The sequence below is a fragment of the Eumetopias jubatus genome, unplaced genomic scaffold (genome assembly GCF_037043125.1).
Source record: "Eumetopias jubatus isolate StellerSeaLion01/CBP00866 unplaced genomic scaffold, mEumJub1_p1.0 scaffold_3, whole genome shotgun sequence".
Taxonomy (NCBI): Eukaryota; Metazoa; Chordata; class Mammalia; order Carnivora; family Otariidae; genus Eumetopias; species Eumetopias jubatus.
In genome coordinates, this window is record NW_028274809.1 from 37,700,239 (window position 1) to 37,723,426 (window position 23,188).

Consider the following 23,188-nt stretch of genomic DNA (forward strand, 5'->3'; position numbering starts at 1 on the left):
TACAGATATGTGAAAGAAATAATGCTGGATTTCTTTAAAAAGTTTTCCTCATTTATACTAAGCAATAGTTTAAGTTTTAAACTTAAAACTAGTCCAAATAAAAGATTTTTGCCTTCATATGCTTTACATCAAAAAGGACTGGCAATAGACAACAGACAGAATGGGAGAAGATATTTGCAAATGACATATCAGATAAAGGGCTAGTATCTAAAAATCTATAAAGAATTTATCAAATCAACACCCAAAGAACAAATAATCCAATCAAGAAATGGGCAGAAGACATGAACAGACATTTCTGCAAAGAAGACATCCAAATGGCCAACAAACACATGAAAAAGTGCTCAACATCCCTTGGCATCAGGGAAATACAAATCAAAACCTCAAGGAGATACCACATCACACAAGTCAGAATGGCTAAAATTAACAAGTCAGGAAATGACAGATGTTGGGGAGGATGCGGAGAAAGGGGAACCCTACTACTGTTGGTGGTAATACAAGCTGGTGCAGCCACTCTGGAAAACAGTATGGAAGTTCCTCAAAAAGTTGAAAATAGAGCTACCCTACAACTCAGCAATTGCACTACTGGGTATTTACCCCAAAGATACAAATGTAGTGATCTGAAGGGGCATGTGCACCCCAATGTTTATAGCAGCAATGTCCACAATGGCGAAACTATGGAAAGAGCCTACATGTCCATCAACAGATGAATGGATAAAGATGTGGTACACACACACACACACACACACACACACACACACACACACACAATGGAATATTATACAGCCATCAAAAAGATGAAATTTGCAACAATGTGGATGGAACTAGAGGGTATTATGCTAAGCGAAATAAGTCAATCAGATAAAGACAAGTATCATATGATCTCACTGACATGAGGAATTTGAGAAACAAGACAGAGGATCATAGGGGAAGGGAGGGAAAAATTAAACAAGACAAAACCAGAGAGGGAGACAAACCATAAGAGACTCTTAATCTCGGGAAACAAACTGAGGGTTGCTGGAGTGGAGGGGGGTGGGAGGGATGGGGTGGCTGGGTGATGCACACTGGGGATGGTATGTGCTATGGTGAGCACTGTGAATTGTGTAAGACTGATGAATCACAGACCTGTACCCCTGAAACAAATAATACATTATATGTTAATAAAAACAATTAAAAAAAAAAGGGCTGGCAATAAACCTTAACTAAAAGTCGCTTTTTTTCCTCAGACTATTTTGAAGAATGTAAGTGTCTTGAAAGTCAGACTGAGAGCTAACAACAGACAAATGACTCTAACTAGAGCAAATTTTCAGACTAAGGTAAACAGTTTGAATGAACTTTATGAGAATCAATACCCACATTTCGGTATAATGCTATTAGCAGCCACAGCATAGAACCAAACAGAAATCTAAATGGTTCCACTAACTTTTAATGTTCTCCCAATGTAAATTACATTTCCAAGCTGTCTGCCATAGAATTTCACAGAGAACACTTGCACCTCACCTTTTCCCCCTCTCTTTAAGTGTCATTGGATCTTACTCTCACAGAATCTCTGTGTCCTCAGCCCACTTCGCCCTTTGCTGAACAACAAAGTTAACAGGGCATTAGACCTTCTCTGTTCAGATTAGTGTGCCTTAAGCAGGTTAATTATTCCTTGTGACTATTTCCTTCTTAGGTGTATCTAGGCCTTCTCACATACTGTCTTTCTCAAATTACAGGTCTGGTCCTTATATTCATAAGATAATAGATGTCAACTTAGTCCCAAATTGTCTGCTATTTCAATCACTTCTAATTCATTTACACTGAACATCTGACCAGTGCCACTTAAAACTGGATATTTTTTTATACTTCCTTCTGTTCAGACCATAGATTAAAGTTAATAATGCTCACAACCAGATCATCGACTCAGATAATTCTCCCAGGAACAAATTTCCCAAACACACCTTAAGGCATGTTTACAGTGCCTGATTTTATAAGCATGTCAAAGAGTCAGCGAAGTGTGGAAAGCAAAAGGCAATGTCCTTATACAAAACTAACTAGTCTCAAGCTGTGATTATTCCATTCAGTAGATCTATGACTTGGGTAAGTCACTTAGCCTCTCTGAACCTTAATTTCTGCTTCTCAATAGGAATCAATAATTCTTTTATATAATAGTGTTGCTGAGAGACTCAAAAGAAAAAGTGTTTCTGAATATTCTTTGTAAACTGTAAATGCTTATAAGGTTACTCTTTTTGAAAGAAGTACATTTCTTCATATACCTGGTCACTGCAGGACTTGACCAGGATATTGGGGGTTATCAAGAAGTTGATTCATTCTTGACCTCTGAGCATTTAAGACAAATCTTCAGCGATAAACAGAAAATATTTTAAAACAGACACATGATATTTCTATTTTAAGCCCTGAGAAGTATGACCAAAGTGGTCTGGGCTGTCTCCTTCACTGGCATTCTTTTAAAACAGGGTAGACTGTCTCCCCTAAGGCCTTATTTAATTGTGATCCTGCCTATAAGAGCCTCCTTATCCTGTGATTCAGGAAAAGGCAGGATGATTTATTATTCAATTGACTAAAACCTTGCCCGTGAAAAGAAAACAAAATTTGCTTTAGTTATGGAATGTTGGTGGGATGATTCATTAACTCAAATATATATCTGATCTTCAAGTGACAAAGATATATATTACCCAATTTATTTACAGAATAAAAAAGAATTCTGTATAGATTACAGAATATTGCTTCTTGATGCCCTGGCATTTAACAATTTAGCTCTTGCTTTTCCAGAGAGTTGTTATTTTTAATTATCCCATAGTAGTCAATTTCCTCATCCTTAAGTTAAAAAACAAGTATAAATCTTCAGCTGTTTATATGCAGTTGCACCATTAGAACACATTTAAATTCATCACAACCCACATGCTCAAAAATCTCAGATGTATGTGTGTATTTTTCCACACCATGAAGGCAGGCACCTAATGGCACTGCTGAGAAAAGGTTACTCTATCAAGTAAAATAAAGAGGGAAACTGAATTGTGATAGTAAATTAGACTGTGACTCAGCTTTTAAAGCTACCATTTGACTAGGCTTTTAAACTAATGAGACCTTTCACAAAAAAAATTATTTTTATATAAAGCAGGTCATCTTCCAAGAAAGATTATTGTCAACAGAATTATAAAACCTCTAATAGTTGCTAACAAACCTTAAGTGAGAAATTAGTGTTGCTGTAAATGCATGTATGTAGTTCCCATGCCCGACGTTTGGTACCACACCAACCTTCACAGTCTTAACACTTCACACTTGACTTGAACCACTGTTCACGAGAACAAAAGTACTGTTATCAGAAGAGCTTTCTCTTACGAGCCTCTCTTACAAGCCTCTCTTCTCTGTGGTGGCATCTCCTTAAATCAAGACTTTCTCTCCTAGTAAGATAAGCCTTCAAGAGATAAATGCTTTCTATGTAGCCTAGGAAAGAATTGACCTGCTCCAAAATGCTTATTTCCTGTTTTGACCTCTAATTCCCACATGATTACAAAACTTATCCCAAAATGCCTTAAAACATGGAACTAGCAGAAAAAATACACTCAGGTTTCAACTCACGAAGGACAAACTCCAAAATTATTACAAGCCCCCAAATGAGCCAAAAACTGGCAAAAACACATGTGAACAAATAATTAGCCTGTCTGCTACTGACTAGAGTCAAGAATATTTCTATTCAAAATATGCTGGAAAAGTTTCAGGACTCCGATATTTCTCTAAGTCTGTTTGTTTTCAATGGTCATGCTATGCATTAGCTCTGAAAAGCTGAGAGGGAAGGGGGGGTGGGATTGTATTGAGTGGACAAGGAAGATGGACAACTCCAAATCTCCTTCTGAGCTTCATCACCACCACGGCCTCTTTGCCGAGCCCATAGCCTCACATCTGTGTTTCCCTCAAGAAGATCTTGGCAGATTGGTGGTGGAGAAGGGGAACTGTTCAGGTACACAGACAGGAGATATCCCCAAATGAAAATATTGAAGTGTTGGTAATAGATCTTCCTGTTGATAAATACAAAAAATATCTGATGATGGAATGAGAGAAAATCCACTGCAGTTATCTATATAATGGAAAGACAGGTGCTTTTGGCACTTTTCAAGAGAAACCAAAGTTTGTTGTCAGTTCAGGTGTGCTTTTGTCATCTTCCAGTTCACTAGATAATTGAATTGACTCCTATAGTCATAAGGTCATTATTATAAGGAGATTATCATAAAGTATGAGGACTTTCCATTTATTTTTTTAAAAGATATCATTTATTTTGGCCAACAGACACATGAAAAAGTGCCAACATCACTCAGCATCAGGGAAATCCAAATCAAAAGCTCAATGAGATACCACTTCGCACCAGTCAGAATGGCTAAAATTAACAAGTCAGGAAACGACAGATGTTGGCGGGGATGCGGAGAAAGGGGAAGCCTCCTACACTGTTGGTGGGAATGCAAGCTGGTGCAACCACTCTGGAAAACAATATGGAGGTTCCTCAAACAGTTGAAAATAGAGCTACCATACGATCCAGCAATTGCACTACTGGGTATTTACCCCAAAGATACAAATGTAGGGATCCGAAGGGGTATGTGCACCCCAATGTTTATAGCAGCAATGTCCACAATAGCCAAACTGTGGAAAGAGCCAAGATGTCCATCAACAGATGAATGGATAACAAAGATGTGGTATATATACACAATGGAATATTATGCAGCCATCAAAAGGAATGAGATCTTGCCATTTGCCACGACGTGGATGGAACTGGAGGGTGTTATGCTGAGTGAAATAAGTCAATCAGAGAAAGACATGTATCATATGACCTCACTGATATGAGGAATTCTTAATCTCAGGAAACAAACTGAATGTTACTGGAGTGGTTGGGGGTGGGAGGGATGGGGTGGCTGGGTGATAGACATTGGGGAGGGTATGTGCTACAGTGAGCGCTGTGAATTGTGCAAGACTGTTGAATCACAGATCTGTACTTCTGAAACAAATAATGCAACATATTTTAAGAAAAAAGAAAAAGAAGACGATAACAGGAGAGGAAGAAAAGGGGAGTATGTCAGAGGGGGAGACGAACCATGAGAGATGATGGACTCTGAAAAACAAACTGAGGGTTCTAGAGGGGAGGGGGGTAGGGGGATGGGTTAGCCTGGTGATGGGTATTGAGGAGGGCACGTTCTGCATGGAGCACTGGGTGTTATGAACAAACAATGAATCATGGAACACTGCATCAAAAACTAATGATGTAATATATGGTGATTAACATAACAATAAAAAAATAAAATAAAATAAAATATATGTAATGAAGATAGAAGAATATTTTGGGAAAGGTCACATAACAATTAACTTCAGATTGTATATTTTATTTTCTAAAATTAATTGTTAATCATGTAAAAATATATGAAAGCATTCTTAAATACTACAGGTAAAAAAAAAAAAGTAGGAGGTAAAATCAAAAGTCTTTCACTGGGTCTAGGATGACTCCTAGATTTTTGGTTTGAGTGAGAAGTGAATGAAAATATTGCTGCGATATGGATTATCAGGAGAGGTGAAGTGGGAGGGAAACAGGGTTTACTTTGGGCCGTGGTGAATTTTTAGATGACTATGGGCCATCTAGGTGAAAAGACTAGGCAGAGGAGAAGACTTTATAAAGTTTGAGGAATAAGAGGACCAGGAGCGTGACCCCTCACAGAAGCCAAAGAATAGACTTACAGGAGTGAGTGCCAGAAAATAAGATGTTAAGATGGCTTACTGGATTTAGCTGTTCAAATGTCTGCTGGTAACTCTGATTAGAGAATGTCTTTATTTTTTTAAGTTTTTATTTATTTATTTGAGAGAAAACAAGAGAGGGAGAGAAAGAGGGAGAGCACAAGCAGAGGGATGGGCAGAGGAAGAGGGAAAAGCAGACTCCCCGCTGAGCAGGGAGCCCAACGTGGGGCTCAAGCCCAGGACCCTGGGATCACGACCTGCGCTGAAGGCAAATACAAAACGAACTGAGCCACCCAGGTGCCCCATCGTGAGAGAATGTCTTACTTTGCCTTCAAGATGGTGAGGACAGTGATGAGGGTGAGAGCAAAGGGTTTCAAGAAAAGGGAGTAGCAGGTATAATGTTCTTTGGTGGGAAAGATGGCCAGGAGGACTCTAGCATAAATGAGGGGTAGATTGGCTCCAACTGAGACTGGAACAACAGGCAGAGGCCAAGAGTGATCATCCAGGAGAAAACTAGTCTCAAAAGTGCTGGCTTTATTAACTTGGAATGGTGATAGCTCAAGGAATGGAAATTTAGGTCATATATATATATATATATATATATAATATATAATATACACATATATCTAATATATCCTGTCCAATGTGCCAGTGCCCAAATCCACATCCATGTTTGGCAGTTAGGCCATCTAGAGAAAGCCCACGCCCCACATACAAGGCCTAACTCTTCACACAAAACTCAAGGAGGTGGGGGAGGTTGTATCCTCACTATACCTGTTGCCGTCAAGTTTCAGGTAAGGGAAGGTTGCACCTGTAGAATTATACCGTTAAAATTTCCAAAGTTATTTTCTCATAGTAAACTCAAATTACGTAATGTAAAGTCACCAAGAGGTGACATGACTTACTTCTGATTAATACCACGTGACCCACCTAAAGTCACTCTGTGGTGCAGTGGGGGTAGAGGTCCTGATATCCACTGCTGAGAAGTGGGTGGAGCCTGACCCAAGCTTTGTGTACCATTGGCTCTCCCTGGTGGCTCCCTAAGCCTAGCTGGTTAGAAGCTGAATAGCTATTTTATTATCCATAAAGAAAACATTCATTCCCTACAACACCTTATAATTCAACTAAAGAATCAATTAAAGGCAATGCTAACAGTATGCATGCACATATCTCTTGACGAATTAAGTTTTATGTCTGTATTTAACATGCATCTCATTTATAAAAGGTGATCCATTTAATAAAATACACTAAATTAAAGCCATCTTCTTTAGGAAACCTACTCCAATATGTATACACTGTGGCAGAGATAGAAAACTAGTTGAATTATAGGAAGCCAGTGACAATCTAAATATTCTCTAAAATGACATCTTCTCTTAAAAAAAGAAATAACATCTTCTCTTATATGACTCTTCTCATTTGAAAGCAAAAATAACTGATATTCTACAGGCAAACATGGGCATAGAGTGTAGAAAGTCCATTTCAGGGTAGGTTCTTAGTACCATTGATTTGTTTTGCTGAGCAGAGGAAGGTTCCTTTGTGCTAAATCTCACTGCAATCATTCACTCAGAACTCGTTAAGAAATGACTCAATAAAAATTATTATCTCAAGCTCTTTTGCTACATGGTTTCTATCCAGGGCTTTCTGAAAGTATGACTCTTATTATGCATGTCCAATATATTATTTCAAAATAGAGCATTTGATTATACAAAGATCAAGTACCTACTATGGCACTGTCCTAGTGGCCGGTTCTTTGAATAATCATTAACCCCAAAAGTAATGTTGCCTGGAATAAATGCTTTGTCTCCATCACTCTTTTAATATACAGGTTTTTATAAATGATAAAGTTAGTAAAACAATGACAAAAATTATCAAATTTGATAATTCGAGAAAAGCATATAACAAATGCTTCTAAATAGAGAAAAACAGGGGTGCCTGCCTAGTTCATCAGTAGAGCATGCGACTCTGATCTCAGGATTGTGAATTTGAGCCCCACGTTAGGTGTAAAAGATTACTAAATAAAAAAATAAATAAAATCCACAAACATTTAATAAATAAATAAGCAACTTTACATAACATTAAGAATGCTGAATAACCAAGACCACAAAGGGGAACAGAAGCTGATAAGGGCAATATGAAAAAGAAGTACTATGTCAATTATATATAGTTATTATATCTTTAACACTAGAGCCTTTACTGAGATAATGAAAAACAGACAAGGTGCAAACTAAGCATTGAAGAAATGTCCAAAATCTATAAAGCTGGTCTTCAGAAAAATAGTGTTAAAAGCATTGCCATTTGGGCGCCTGGGTGGCTCAGTCGGTTAAGCATCTGCTTTCGGCTCAGGTCATGATCCCAGGGTCCTGGGATCGAGTCCCACATCGGGCTCCCTGCTCGGCGGGAAGCCTGCTTTCCCTCTCCCACTCCCCCTGCTTGTGTTCCTGCTTTTGCTGTGTCTCTCTCTGTCAAATAAATAAATAAAATCTTAAAAAAAAAAAAGCATTGCCATTTGACAAGAAAATGGATACAACTTCCACATGGAGCCTCCATATAATTTTATGTCATGGAAAATAAATCTTAAATCACACAGCTCGACCTAGAACTCCGTTATTCCTAGATGTGCTAGAAAGACCTTGTCACTAACAGTGTGGTTTGTAAAAGTTTGCTGCAGGAACCCAGAAGATGGCATCAGCAGGCTTAGTGACACCAAGATCCTGTTGCCATGTTCCCTAGCAGGGTGTCCCCCTTATCTGCAGTTTTACTTTTCAGTTAAACAAGGCATAGAAGTAAATGATCCTCCTTCTGACATACTGTCAGAAGGTCAATAGTAACCTAACAACCATGTCACCGTGCCTCCATCATTCACCTCGCTTCATCTCATCATATAGGCATTTTATTATTGCACAATCATCACAGGAAGAAGAGGGGTGAGTACAGCACAATAAGATATTTTGAGACCATATTCACATAGCTTTCATTACACTATGTAGCTACAATTGTTTTTTATTAGTTATTATTGCTAATCTCTTACTGTACCTAATGTATAAACTGAACTTTATTATTGGATGTGTATATAGGAACAAACATAGTTATCTATAAGGTTCAGTACTATCTGTGGTTTCAGGCATCCACTAGGGGTCCTTGAACATATCTCCTGTGGATAAGGGGCAGGGTCACTGTAAGTGCTAAAAGACAGCAAAGCATTTTATTCACCAGAATAGTACTGGATTTTCAGTAGATTAATGATTTTATAATGCCTGCTAAAATAACTGGAATTGCAAAATCAAGATTAAGGAGTCACATTCTATGGTTTTCATTTTTGAGACAAAGGTTTCTTTATCCTCCTCTAGACAATAATGTTTGTCTCAAACTAACAAGGCTTTGGTTTGAAATTTTTAACAAAAACTGGGAAGAAATTGACTCAAAAAATGGTAAGAGTAATAGTAAACAACCCCAAAATATCCTCTCTGTGTCACAGTTTAAAGAATATCATATCCTGATTTATATACTTAAAATGTTATTTATTAAAGATCTGAAACAAACCTACTTATATGATGTTTATTCAACAACAGTAAAGGTGAAGAATTCTCTCTCCCTATACCTTTTTCTATATGCTTCATCTCTGTGATTCATTCAAGAAGCAAAACCATTAAAACCTAATAAAAATTACTAACTGTTCATTGCAGATCAACAGTCACAGGTAAAATCAAAGACTATTTCATTTGTTTGAATTTTTTTTTCATCTGTACGGAAATTACATCCATGTAGGTCAGGAGATCCAGCCAGGTAACAGCTTCAGAAGCCCACGTCTCCAGATGTTCAATTCCTTCTATAGTTTCATTGATTGCTGCCATTTCTGTTTTCCCTTACAGCATTAGGGCACAAACCCTGTGGTTGTTTGTTGTGAAACCTTACTGACTGACAGACTTTGTATTCTCAACTTACTTCCCCTCAAGTCCACAAGCACAGATGTTCCTTTATAGTGTCAACAGTTTTCATGGAAAAGGCCTTGTTTCTCACTTAAATGTTACTAATCTCTGCTTGTATCCTTCATGATCCACTACTGTGTATACAGTTACAAGGAGCATTAACACTCCCATTTTTCTAGTCAAAAACATGACCTTTTTCAACTAACCCCAACTGTCGCATGTAATACATGCTTTTGCTTATTATAAATCCCAGGAGAATTTGTTACATTACTGTGCCTTAGAAGCGTCAGTATGAACAAAGGGAAGTGGATACTAATAAAAGGTACCTAACGATTATTCAACAGCCTCCGAGGAATGACATGTCCAAGACAGATGTCCACCTCACACTCAAAAACAATACAATTCATCGGTGCCAAGAACCAAGTGGGCCTGGAGACTGAGATAGGATTCTGTCCTCTCTTGCGAGACTCCCCACACAGCAGGGCCTGAGGATCTGGCTGAACTTATAGCAGCATAGACTGTTGTTTTTGGTGTGAGGATTCCCGAGAGGTGCTCCTTATGGAAAACCGCTTGACATGGTCCCTAAAGAAAGTCTGTAATGAAGAATAAGTAAACGTATTCTTTTAATGCCTGTATCTAATCCATCTCTTCCAGTGTATTATTGTAGAGATTGAACGTAATGCCCTAATTAGTTCATAGGTATAAGCCCATAACTCGATGCTTTATTAAGGTATCCATCAGAAATTGATAAATGTGTTAGGCCTTCAAATCTAGGCATAATTTTGAATGCATAATTATACATGCATGATTTTTTTCACTCAACTAATGTTGCATATTTACTTAAATTACTTGATCTGAAAAATCAAAATATCAACAGGAATGGAACATTCTCAGATAGAGTTCATTTCAAAAATGTTCCTGACAAAATTTTCTATTTTTCATTTGGTGCTAAATAGCCAGTTTACAGAACAGTTTGTCCTTCGTTGTAACTTTTCAATGTTTAAGGGTTATATTTACCATCAAATATGAGACACCAATGTATTATTGACATTGGTTTTAGTCACTGGCATTTCCTCTAATCATCCAAATTTGAATAAAGCATATTTAAAAGTGAAAAGTATATTTCAATACTATAGAGTTCTACCACTTGTTATCATAGGGTGTTAGTAGAGTCGAGTTTCAGAAACACTCATAGAAATAAAAAAATCATTCAGAATTTGAAAGTTGCTAGGAGAGTAGATCTTAAAAGTTCTCATCACAAGAAAAATACTGTAACTGTGTGGTGAGGAATGTTAAATAAACTTATTCTAGTAATCATTTCACAAATACACATATATCAAATCATTATGTTGTACACCTAAAACTAATACAATGTTATATATCAATTATATCTCAACTTAAAAAGAAAATCATTTAGAGTTATATTAGACTAAATGGAAATAAGAGATATAATCAGCCTAGCTTCATAGCATAAAGTTTTATTAACAAAAATAGAATTCAAAAAATGGTCTTCTAGGAATTCATAGTTTTTTGTGCAATATTTGGTAAGGACAAGATTTCAGAGTAAATATATACATATATATCATTTATAAGTTCCAAATAGGGTATATAGAAAACATAACTATTAATAATATTTCTTAGAGATGGAATCAGTGCCATTGTACTATAGAGTAATAGATACATGTAGGTTTCTCATTAAGAAAAAAAATCCTACAGAAAATTTAAAAACAATGAATGTATTTTTAAAAACCCATTTTCTAAATTTGTGTGACTTGGGACATGGAGATTAAATGTCAATTTAATAAAAGCACAATTCTATTCAAACTTAAGAAACAATTCATTTATAGACTAAATCCATTCTTCCTGGATTTGGAGAAGTCTAGTCTGCCATTTAATAAATATATGCATATGTTAACAAGTGGACCATTTCTTGCACTTGTATTAAGTCTTTATAGATTCTAAAACTTACATTTAAATTACTTTAAACTTCCCAGTTGAGTATTTTTCTGTAATAAATATCTAAAAGAAATCTCTAAGCTTTTTAAAGGATAGATCCATGAACTACAAATAAAATAAAAATTCTCTTGACCCAATGCAATGTGCAAACACATTCTTAATGCTTTTTCTCTCTTAGAGTGATAATTGAATATGCTCTTCAGGATTAATGACCTTAGAGATATAAAAGCTTTGGCTCAAATAGCCAACCTGACCTGAACATCAAGATGAATCTGATTAAAGGTTTCAAGTTTTATCCATAACTTCCGGAATGGGTCAGAACCGTCTAGCACTTTAATCCTTATTGTATGACTCTGATTAACTGAACATCAGCATCTGTCCATGTGCAACAAACAGATGGCAGTTCTCAGAGAATGCATATTCTCAGCACAAAGACTCTAAGGATGAATGCCTCACCCCTGCCCAACCACTGATAACCCAGTGACGGTGCCATGGTCAAAGTGGAACAAATAATTGTCTTAATTTAGAAAAATGTAAAAGGAAACTGTTAAGGATAGTTTTTATTTGTGATAATAAAACTCAGAGTCCATAAATAACTTTTTTTAAAGATTTTATTTATTAATTTGAGAAAGAGAGAGAGAGCGTACAAGCAGGGGGAGCAGCAGGCAGAGGGAGAAGCAGACTCCCTGCAGAGCAGGGAGCCAATGCTGAACTTGATCCCAGGACCCTGGGATCATGACCTGAGCCAAAGGCAGACATTTAACTGACTGAGCCACCCAGGCACCCCATAAATACCTTTTGATAGAAATTACTGAAATAATTAAATTCCTTCCCTAAAGCATTGGATTAGGGACTAATGGATTTTAGTCTCATCATCTCCACCTACTTACACGACTTTTTGTGCAAAAGTTCTATGTCTATTGTTTTTATTTGTCAAAAGAATATAATTCCTAGCTGAAATCATAGGGCTATCTCAAGGATCCAAGGAAATAAAGCATGCTAAAGCACTTTGAAAAGCATAAAACTGCAAAACAGAATTTTAGATACAATCTCAGTTAAGAATATAAGTAAAGCATGGGAATGTATTAAAAGAGCAATAAATTCTTCAAAAGGAAAGGTTTTATTCCAGGAATGTAAGAATGGATCAACATTAGGCATGCCATCAATTTCAATAAATAAATGGTTAAAAGAGAAAAACAATAGGATTATGCCTATAAATTCCCCAAAAGGCAATTGATAAAATACAACATTAATTCCCAGCAAAACTCTCTATAAAATGAGAAAAGAAGAAAACTTCCTTAACATGACCAAAATCCTATTTCAGAATCCTAGAGGAAATATACCAACTGGTAAAAATTTAGAAGCATTCTCATTAAAACAAAAAAGAAACAAAACAAAAACCTTATTATTTGCTCTATATTTGAACATAATTTTGGATATTTAAACCAAAACAATAAGACAAGGATAAGAAATTAAGTGTAAAATATTGTAAAGGAGGTGAAAGATCATTACTATTTACAGAGAATATAATTATATACCTAGAAAATCCAAAATGATCAACTGAAAAATGATCAGAACTAATAAAAGTGATGGTGGCAAAATAAAATATAAACAATAAAAAAATTAGGGGCACCTGGGTGGCACAGTTGGTTAAGTGGCCATCTCTTGGTTTCAGCTCAGGTCAAGATCTTGGGGTTAGGCCTCACACTCAGCAAAGAAGTCTGCTTGAGATTCTCTCTCCCTCTCCCTCTGCCTTTTCCACTCATTCTCTGTCTCTCTCTAAAATAAATGAATAAGGGGCGCCTGGGTGGCTCAGTTGTTAAGCATCTGCCTTCAGCTCAGGTCATGATCCCGGGGTCCTGGGATCGAGCCCTACATCGGGCTCCCTGCTCTGCGGGAAGCCTGCTTCTCCCTCTCCCACTCCCCCTGCTTGTGTTCCCCCTCTCACTGTGTCTCTCTCTGTCAATAAGCATTTTTTATACTCTGAAGTTTGCATGCTTGCCTGACTTAGTATTTCTGAATTGATCCCTGGCCCTCTTTTTTTTTTAAAGATCTAACTTGTGTTGATTTTCACTGAAATCATATGGTTCTGTCATTACTCTTATAAATTTGAAACTTAACCTTTGGGGTAACTAGGATGATAAGCTTGTAAAATGTTTGTTGCCTTTTGCTTTTATCTTCAGTGTATCTCCTTAATCCTCTTTCGATCTGATTCATTTAACTTGTTATGATGAGAATAAGGTGTAACCTTGTGGCTAAAGACTTGCAAAGAATGGAGGCGTTCTCAAAATAGTGACATGTTATCTGCAGACACAGATTGAACATTAGGTTTGAGAATAAAGATCCTTGATACTTAAAAAAATAAAATAAATCTTTAAAAAGATAAAAAATAAAATAAATGAATAAATCCTTAAAAAAAAAAAGTCTTATACATCAGCCTGCTTCTAAATGTAATGACATAGGTGGGTGGAGGTGAGGGGACTCCTACTCAAATTAACAAAAGGTATTGTAATCCAGCCAAGAACAAACTCAATAAGATATCTGCAAATATTGTATAGAATTTTATTTCATTTAAAGTCAAAAAAGAAGGATCAAATAAATGAAAACAGAAAAAATACTTAACTGGAAAGTAATATTGACAAAATTCCACTAATTAGTAGACAAATAAAAAAAATTGTTATAAAAAGCCCAGTGGGAGATGGAAGTGGCATTTCAAATAACAAAGGAAACAATATTATTCAATTATTAATGATGAAAAAATTCACTATCCATTTGAACAAAAAAAACTAGATTTTTCCTTTATGCCAGACCAAAAAATAATTTTAGATTAAAGATTAAATAAAATATGTAAGTACTAGAAAAATCTGTAAATATATTTGTATAATTTGGACGGTGAAAAATCTCTTCTTAATAAACATATCAAGGCCAGAAACCATACTGGAAAACACTGAAAAAAAACCACATAAAACTTAAAACCATGTCCAAATTAAAAAAACAAAAACAAAAAACCCACAAAATGGAAAATATTTCCTATATGTTTCTTAATTTACAAAAATTGTTCACAAACCAATTTTGGAAAAGATAGATTTACAAAATTATATGACTGCTTCAAAATTATATGAAAAGATGTTCAAACACACCTTATAAATAAACAAAATGTTATTAAACAAATAAACAATAAAATTATTTTTTTTGCCTGTTAGATTATCAAAGGTTAAAAAATGTGAGATAATGGGAAAACGAATTTTCAATGTTATGCTCAATATAAATTGGTACAATTTTTCTGGAGGGCAATGTAGCAATATGTTTTAAAACGTTAAGTATGCATCTATTTTGATCTAGCAATATCATTTTGAAAATTTATCTTAAGATAATATTTGAGGGGCACCTGGGTGGCTCAGTCGTTAAGTGTCTGCCTTCGGCTCAGGGCATGATCCCAGGGTTCTGGGATCGAGCCCCGCATCAGGCTCCCTGCTCGGCAGGAGGCCTGTTTCTCCCTCTCCCACTCCCCCTGCTTGTGTTCCCTCTCTCACTGTCTCTCTCTCTCTCTGTCAAATAAATAAATAAATAATCTTTAAAAAAAAAAAAAGGAATATGGTCAATAATATTGCAATAATGTTGTCTGGTGACATTTGGTTGACTACACTATTGAGGTGATCCCTGAGTAATATAGAATTCTCAAATCACTATGTTGTACACCTGAAACTAATATAACATTATATGCCAACTATACTTCAATAATAAAGTAAAATCCTTCTAATTAGCTTTCTCAGAGAGAAGAGAATTCATATACATATATGTTCCCTCTCTCGCTGTGTCTCTCTCTGTCAAACAAATAAATAAAATCTTTGAAAAAAAAAAGAAAAGAAAGTATTTGAACAAATGAACCAAGATATAAGTACAAGGCAGTTCAATGCCACTCTGTTGATGATACCAGAAAATAAAGTAAACTAATGAACTCCTACCCCCAGTAAGGACTGGCAAAATAAATTATGGTACATTAATGCCACAGGATTCTACGCAGCGCTAATAATGGATGACACAGATCTATAAATCTTAAAAAGGATAATCTGTGTGTGTGTCTGTACTTAAAAAGTAGGTATTATAAAAAGTACATAGAGTATGAGATCATAATTTATATATGGCAAATCTGGAAGAATAGATTCCATCAGTAATAGTTAGTTACCTCTAGGGGGAAATGAGCAAAGTTATGGAATTAGTTTTCTCTGTATTGCTCAAATTATTTTAAATTAACATATATTAGCATATATTATGAGGAAACATGTTAAAGGTATTTCCATAGAATTAGTCTTATAATTATCTCATTAATTATCAGAAAGTTATACTTTGTAGAGATAATTAATGATATCTATCTTAAGACTTGAGGTATAATGAAAATGGTTACAATGTCAAAGTGCATTGTGCTTATTTTTATTAAAATATTACACCAATGTTATTTTAGTTAAATATAATATCTTAAATGTTCATTGTTCTTGGGACTGGTCAATGCATCCCTATTACAGTATAACAAAATAACCTTTAAGTATCAGGATAAATCTTCATTTGGAAATTATTTTAGAATCTTACATTTTAGAACTATTGACTCTAATTAGCCTTGGTGGAAAAAATGTCCAAAACACAATAAAATTTTATAATGTATCTATGAAATTAATCTCATAACTACTTAAAACAATTAATTTAAATGAAAATGTACAGTATGTCTCCTCTTAAACTTTTGCTACCTCTAAGCTTTGAGAATAGATATAAGTAGATGAATGTTCCCAGAGGAAGAAAAGAGATTAAACTGAGATTTCCTAACTAGTTGTTTAAATCAATTTGATTTCAATTAAATGCACTCCACTGATGAGATTCAAACCTGCTGTATTAAATTAGGACTTAAATATATTTCAAAGAAATTGGATTCAGCAAGAATTCCATATAGGTTACAAGAACTTTAATCTTTCAGAGCACACATACTAATTATAAAAATTTCAACCATTTTCATCGAGTACAAAGTGTAGCCTTCAAAATTCTCCACAGCTAGCCTTAGCCTAACCCTCTATTTTCTTTTCTAGATAAGTGACTCCAAATTCACTTTTGCATTCTTTTTTTTTTGTTAAGATTTTACTTATTTATTTGACAGAGAGAAAGCACAAGCAAGGGGAGCAGCGGGTAGAGAGAGAGGGAGAAGCAGGCTCCCTGAATCCCAGAACTCTGGGATCATGACCTGAGCTAGAGGTGACGCTTAACCGACTGAGCCACCCAGGCGCCCCTACCTTTGCATTCTGCCCTCTTTAACACATTCTCATATCTTCAGAAAACAGTGCACAAAATCTTTCATTGTTACCTAACCCATACTCCTTTATTTCTTTAATTATAGCTATAACATCTCTTCTTAATAGAGATTTCTTATCCCAGTGCATAATGTCTGTCCATCCTTGCCATTTAAAGCACTCTTCTACCAACTATACTTAACTCTCTAGATTTAACTTGTGAACCTTAGGAAATTCAACTAATGAACTCAGTATTCTACCTTGAATGCTACTTAAAATAGTTAAGTATTTTTCTGAGTCATTTTTACACTTTCAGGAAAAATAATGGTTGTCAGTATATTAAAATACACAAAATCTGCTCAGTTACCACTAGAAATTGCCTCATGAGAATATAATTTGCAGCATGAGAATATAATCACAAGAAAATCAGAAATGGTAACCAGAATAAAAATGCTGTCATAGCCCATGTAAATCTGAGCCAAATTCACTTGAAATACTAACAGTGAATTCTAGTACATATTCTTAAGTATTGGTTCATTGTTTTTAAAAAACTGCCAGGTGGCTTATTTTCTTGGCACTGAGAGTTTACAAAACCCTGTAAAATTTGAAATAGTTAGACTTGTTCATCTTAACAGTTTTAAAAACAAGATGAACATCACAGCATTTGAGGCACCTGGGTGGCTCAGTCGTCTGTCCTGGGCTCAGGTCATGATCCCAGCAGGGTCCTGGGATCGAGCCCCACCTTGGGCTCCCTGCTCAGCAGGAAGCCTGCTTCTCCCTCTCCCACTCCCCCTGCTTGTGTTCCCTCTCTCGCTGTGTCACTCTCTGTCAAATAAATAAATAAAATCTTTTTAAAAATGTATTATTTAATAAGTCTTTATATATAAAAAAAACCACAGCATTTGCAGGACTCTATTAACACATACTGATCTCTCGGCTATCAATTTGTCTGAACACAAAGATATTTAAGAGACAGTTTGAATTGTGTGGGGGTTTTGTTGTTGTTATTGTATATAAGGTCATTCATTAGTTTTACTAAAGAACTTTGAATTCCCATTTGTTGATGAAACTGGTACAACTCCCGAGAGAATAAATTTCTAATATGTCTACTAATGTTCTCTGAAAAGGATATTTTATCCCAGGGAGTGTGAATCCCATGGTGAAGAAATAAAAGTATTCACATTACAGATTCTTCTTTAGTATTTAATCATGAAAGGATCCTAGGCAGCAAAAATTCCAAGCCATGCTGGGTCAATTAAATTAAATTTGTTTCAAAATAATGCTTCATCTCATAGATCTCATTTATATTATCAGTGAAAAAGGATATTAAAGTCACTTATTACTATAAAACTGGTAGAATGACAGGGAAATAAAGTACTTAATAAAATCATTTATAATCTATAATCATTTTCCTAAAACAGCATTTTTACTAAACACTTTACAATGAAAAAGCATGGTAATTTACAAATAGCTTAGAGACTAATCTCTAATTAATCTCTTAGAAAAAGAGACTTGACACCCCCAACATATTTAAATTTAATTAGCATTGCTATCAGGAAGGCTTGCAAAAAATTACAAAGGAAATCCATAATGAATTCACTACACTCACTATACTTTCATATTATCATCCCTAGGTGGTTTCTTCATAGCAACTTTTATGAAGTGAGAGAAAGGAACAGCTAGTCCCATCTATGACAGTGACTAAATTCATTATTGTTTTAACAACCTCCAAGTCAAGCTGTTTTATGTTCATAAATGAAAGTCAAAATAAGGAGAGTAAGAGCATATCACATTTCTAAGAAGTTTTATACCTTTCAAAGGGTGTCCACATTCATTTTTTTCATGAGATCTCCACACGATTTTAAAGATGAGAAAATCCAGGACACAAGGAGACTGAATACCTTGCCAAAAACATATAAATCAGTGGCAGAGCTGGATGCCAGACCCAGATATTCCTATTCCTCGTTGAATTTATTTCTATAAGCTCACACTACCTCTGCATTTTACTACTATATTTTTCTAGTTCCCAGAGTATCTTCTCACCCCTTCACCATGGTAAGGAATGCAAGTTTTACAACTCTAGCTATTTTTTCTCACTGAATGTTGAATAAAGGGGAATGTCACTTATTCAAGTTATTTCTTCCCAGCAGTGCTATGTTACTTGGCAAAAATGCCCCTAAAAAGGAGGATATGGTGTGGAGAATTCTTCGTAATTTTGGGATATTTTAAATTCCTTCAACATACACTTAGAGAGCCATAATTTTGTGCCAGGCACTCATCTAGGTAAGCAGGCAGGTACGCAGCTCGATGTCACTTGTAGTAGAAAGATATATCAAAGGACAATCACACAGACATGTAATTAAAGATAGTCAGAAATGCACCAAAAGAAAATATTTTAGGTAGGGAGGCTACTTTAGATTGGACTGGGGTCCCATAAGTCTCCTGAGGAACTAACATTTAAACTAGGCAAATTGCCAGGCAAGTAGTGTGGGAAGAACATTCTGTGCAGAAGAAAAACAAGGGAAGGTCCTAAAGTAACTGTGCTAATGGCAGGCCTGTGTAGCAAACCCATAGTGACAGAAGGGCAAAAATAAAATGAAGCTGGAGGGTCAGGGAGAAGGCAGATCAGGTGGGGTTGTGAAAGCCATTTCCAAAAAATCTGGAATTTATTCTACAGAGATGTTAAGTCAGAGAGCTAAAAGTTCTTACTTAAAAAAAAAAAATCTAGCTGCTGGAGAATGGATTTGGGGTATAGCACTATTAAGGGAGTGTCTCTCAGATGGTGAACACAGAAGACCTCAGGTGGGAACAAGAGAAATGGTTTTATTTGAAGACTTACTAGAAGTAGGCTGGAAGCACCGGGGAGAGGGAGATGGGGCTACTACGAAAGACTCCCCAGATCTCTGGTTTGAGCAACTGAGAGACTGGAGGAGCCATTTGTAGAAGCAGAAAAGACTAGAAGGAACAGATTTGTGAGTGGCTCTGGAGGTGTTGAGAATGCAGTTGCAAAATGGAACTAGATCTCGGGATAGACATCTGGGTTCAAGATATAAATCTGGGCACTGGGAACGGTTGGGTTATCTGTGGTATCTGAAGCCATAGGACTAGATGAGATAACTTTCGGAAACAGAATAAAAAGAGAAACGTATCTAACACTGACTTTGTGACAGTACATTTTGAGATCGGTTAGAAGAAAAACTTACAAAGAAGATAGATAATGAAAGCCAAAGCAGTAGGAGGAAACCAAAAGAGTAAGTTGTCATGACAGCCAAGAGAACAGAACATTGCAAGAAGGAAGGGGTGGTCAGCTGTAGTGAACCCTAGTAAGAAGTCTTGCACAATGAAGAAAGGTCTCCAATGGATGTGATAATATGAATGCTACTGGTGATCTTAAAGCAGTATCAGTGGAGTGGTGGATGTAGAGAGTAGAGAGCAGTAGATTGAAGAATGAATGTGTAGAGAATATAAGAATTTGATTGAGGAGGGGAATGAAGAAACAGAGCAAAGTCTGGGGAGAGAGATAGATGAATCAAAGGGGGTTTTGTTTTTTTCACTATTGTACTGCTGGGAAAGAAAGAGAACAATTGAAGATAAGGACAATGTGAGGGTGGGGAAAGGATTCCTGAGGAGAGGTAGAAAAGGGGATCCAAGGCTAATGTGGACAGAACAGCTTGGATAATAGAAATCCTTCCTCCACTGTAACAAGAGGGAAAAAGGATGAACGTAGAAATAAGGAGATAGGCGGAACGCATAGTGGTAAAATAGGGGAATTCCCACCTGGTAGCTTCTACTTTATCGCTAAAGAATAAGGCAAAGTCATTTGTTGAGGATGGAAAAGGAGGTAGAGAAAATCAGAGATTTGACAAGAGTGGAGAAGAAATGTCTTCAGTTGTGTTTGCTGGTTCATCCTCCATTCACACTTCTATTAACGGTGATTTCCTTAGGGAATTGCATCCTCCATTCTTAGTCTATGGTCTGGGATAGCGCTGACACCAGTCTCCCCTCCCCTTTCCAACCCCATCACTCCCACCACCGACTTAGATCCTGGGGGGGGAATGCCCAGGTCTGGCCAACTGAAGAATTCATCACCCTTGCACTAGTCATTGCTTCAACCCAGTGAAGCCCAACCCCAGAACTTTCAATGAAACCACTGGGAAAGAAGAAGCCCCTGAGGAAAAAACACACTTTTTCCTCTAGGGCTCCTGACCCGGTAGGATGTAAGTCTGGAACTACTGGAATCCACCTTCATCACATCTGGGAAGCAAACCTAAGGAACACAGAGCTAAAAGATGGGAAGAAAAAGAGGTCCTGGTAACTTTTTGTTGCCCGGGATTCAGCTAGATACTCCCAGACATCAGTTTCTGAGCCAATACCTCCAATACCAAAAATGTGAATATATGAGTTGGATTGTTAACACTTGCAAGCAAAGGCATTCTGACTGAGACAGAGTAATAATCCCTGTGGTGAATGGGAGAATAACTCACTAGAGAAATGATTATAAGACATTGCTGAGGATCCATTTGGCTGCTGGTTATCATGAATTTATGCTGATATCACTAACCTTAGGATTTCCACTAAATAAACCAAATTTTTTAAAATTTTCAGTAATACTACACAACCTTTTGATATTTAGTATAGTTAGCAATTTAATTTGATATAATTATTACTATTATATAATGAAAACAAATAAGCTATTTAAAAAAAAGTAAGATGAGGGAATGAGAAGACAAGCTATAGTCTGGGACAAAATATTTGCAAAAGACATATCTGATATAGGACTGTTATCCAAAATATACAAAGAACTCTTAAAAGACAATAAAAAAACAAACAACCTATTAAAAAATGGGTCAAAGGCCTTAACAGACATCTCACCAAGTACACACAGATGAAAAATAAGCACACAAGAACATGCTCCACATCATATGTCATCAGGGAAATGCAAATTAAAACAGCAATGAGATACCATACACACCTATTAGAAAGGCCAAAATCCAGAACACTGACAACACCAAATGCTGACAAGGATGTGGAATGACAGGAACTCTCACTCACTGCTGGTGGAAGGGAATACAAAATGGTATGGCCACTTTGGAAAACATTTTGACAGCTTCTTACAAAGCTAAACACCTTACCATATGATCTAGTGCTCACCACCCCCCTTGGTATTCACCCAAAGGAGTTGAAACCTTATTTCCACACAAAAATCTGCACATGGATGTTTATAGCACATTTATTCATAATTGTCAAAATTTGGAGGCAACCAAGATGTCCTTTAGTAGATGAATGGATGAGTAAAACTGTGATACCCTCAGAAAAGAAATGAACTATCAAGCCATGAAAAACATGGAGGAATCTTAAATGCATATTACTAAGTGAAATCAGAAGTCAATCTGAAGGGGCTACATGCTGTATGATCCCAACTATATGACATTTTAGAAAAGGCAAAACTATGGAGACAGTAAAAAGATCAGTGGTTGCCAGTGGTTGGGGGTGGGGGGAAGAATGAATACACAGAGCACAGATTTTCAGGGAAGTGAAAATACTCTGTATAATATTATAATGATGGATATTTGTCATTATTCACTTGCTTAAACCCATAGAATGTATAATACTGAGTGAAACCTAATGTAAACTCTGGACTTTGAGTGATGATGTGTCAATGTAGGTTCATAAATTGTAACAAATATACCCGTCTGTTGGGAGGTTATGCCTATGTGGGAGAAATCTCTGTACCTTACTTTTAGTTTTGCTACATAACAATCTTCCCCTTGTTTAAAGTTTAAAGACATATTCAACTTAAATGCAAAAATGATGTAAGATCACTCAGTATCTCATCAACATCTAAACTGGCAAAAAGACAAATTGAGAAGATGGCTTTCTTTTAAGCATATCCAAGATGAGACAGAGACTGATACTTGCCTACAGTTTAGCCAAAGGAAAACAGGCCCCATAAATTCTATTATTTAACAGACACAAATAGAGGCAGTAATTCATTATCAGTGAAGCAATTTTCTTTCTTCTCTCTCAGTGCCAATAAAGCAAACATTTGCAGGTGCTCAATCAGCATCCTTGCATAAAGCCAAACAATACAACCTTTTTGGATGACAAAGGGCAGCAGCACTTTCCGTCCAAGGGTCCTGTCATGCCCTCTCTCCCCCCTCACCCCCCCCCCGCTTTAATAAAACCACCATTTTGCACTTGTGCCAAAGATGTCTCAAGAGTTCTTTCTTTTTTTTTTTATAATTTTTTTATTGTAAGAATTCTTTCTTGGTGGTTGGCTCCCGACCTCACCCCACCAAACCTCACCTATATTCTAAAACT

At 36.2% G+C, this 23,188-nt stretch overlaps 1 protein-coding gene across 5 annotated transcripts in view; it reads right to left on the reverse strand.

Moving 5' to 3' along the window:
- Window positions 1-23,188, reverse strand: part of PLCL1 (phospholipase C like 1 (inactive)) — a 335,868-nt gene that overhangs the window by 84,884 nt on the left and 227,796 nt on the right. The window lies entirely within an intron of this gene.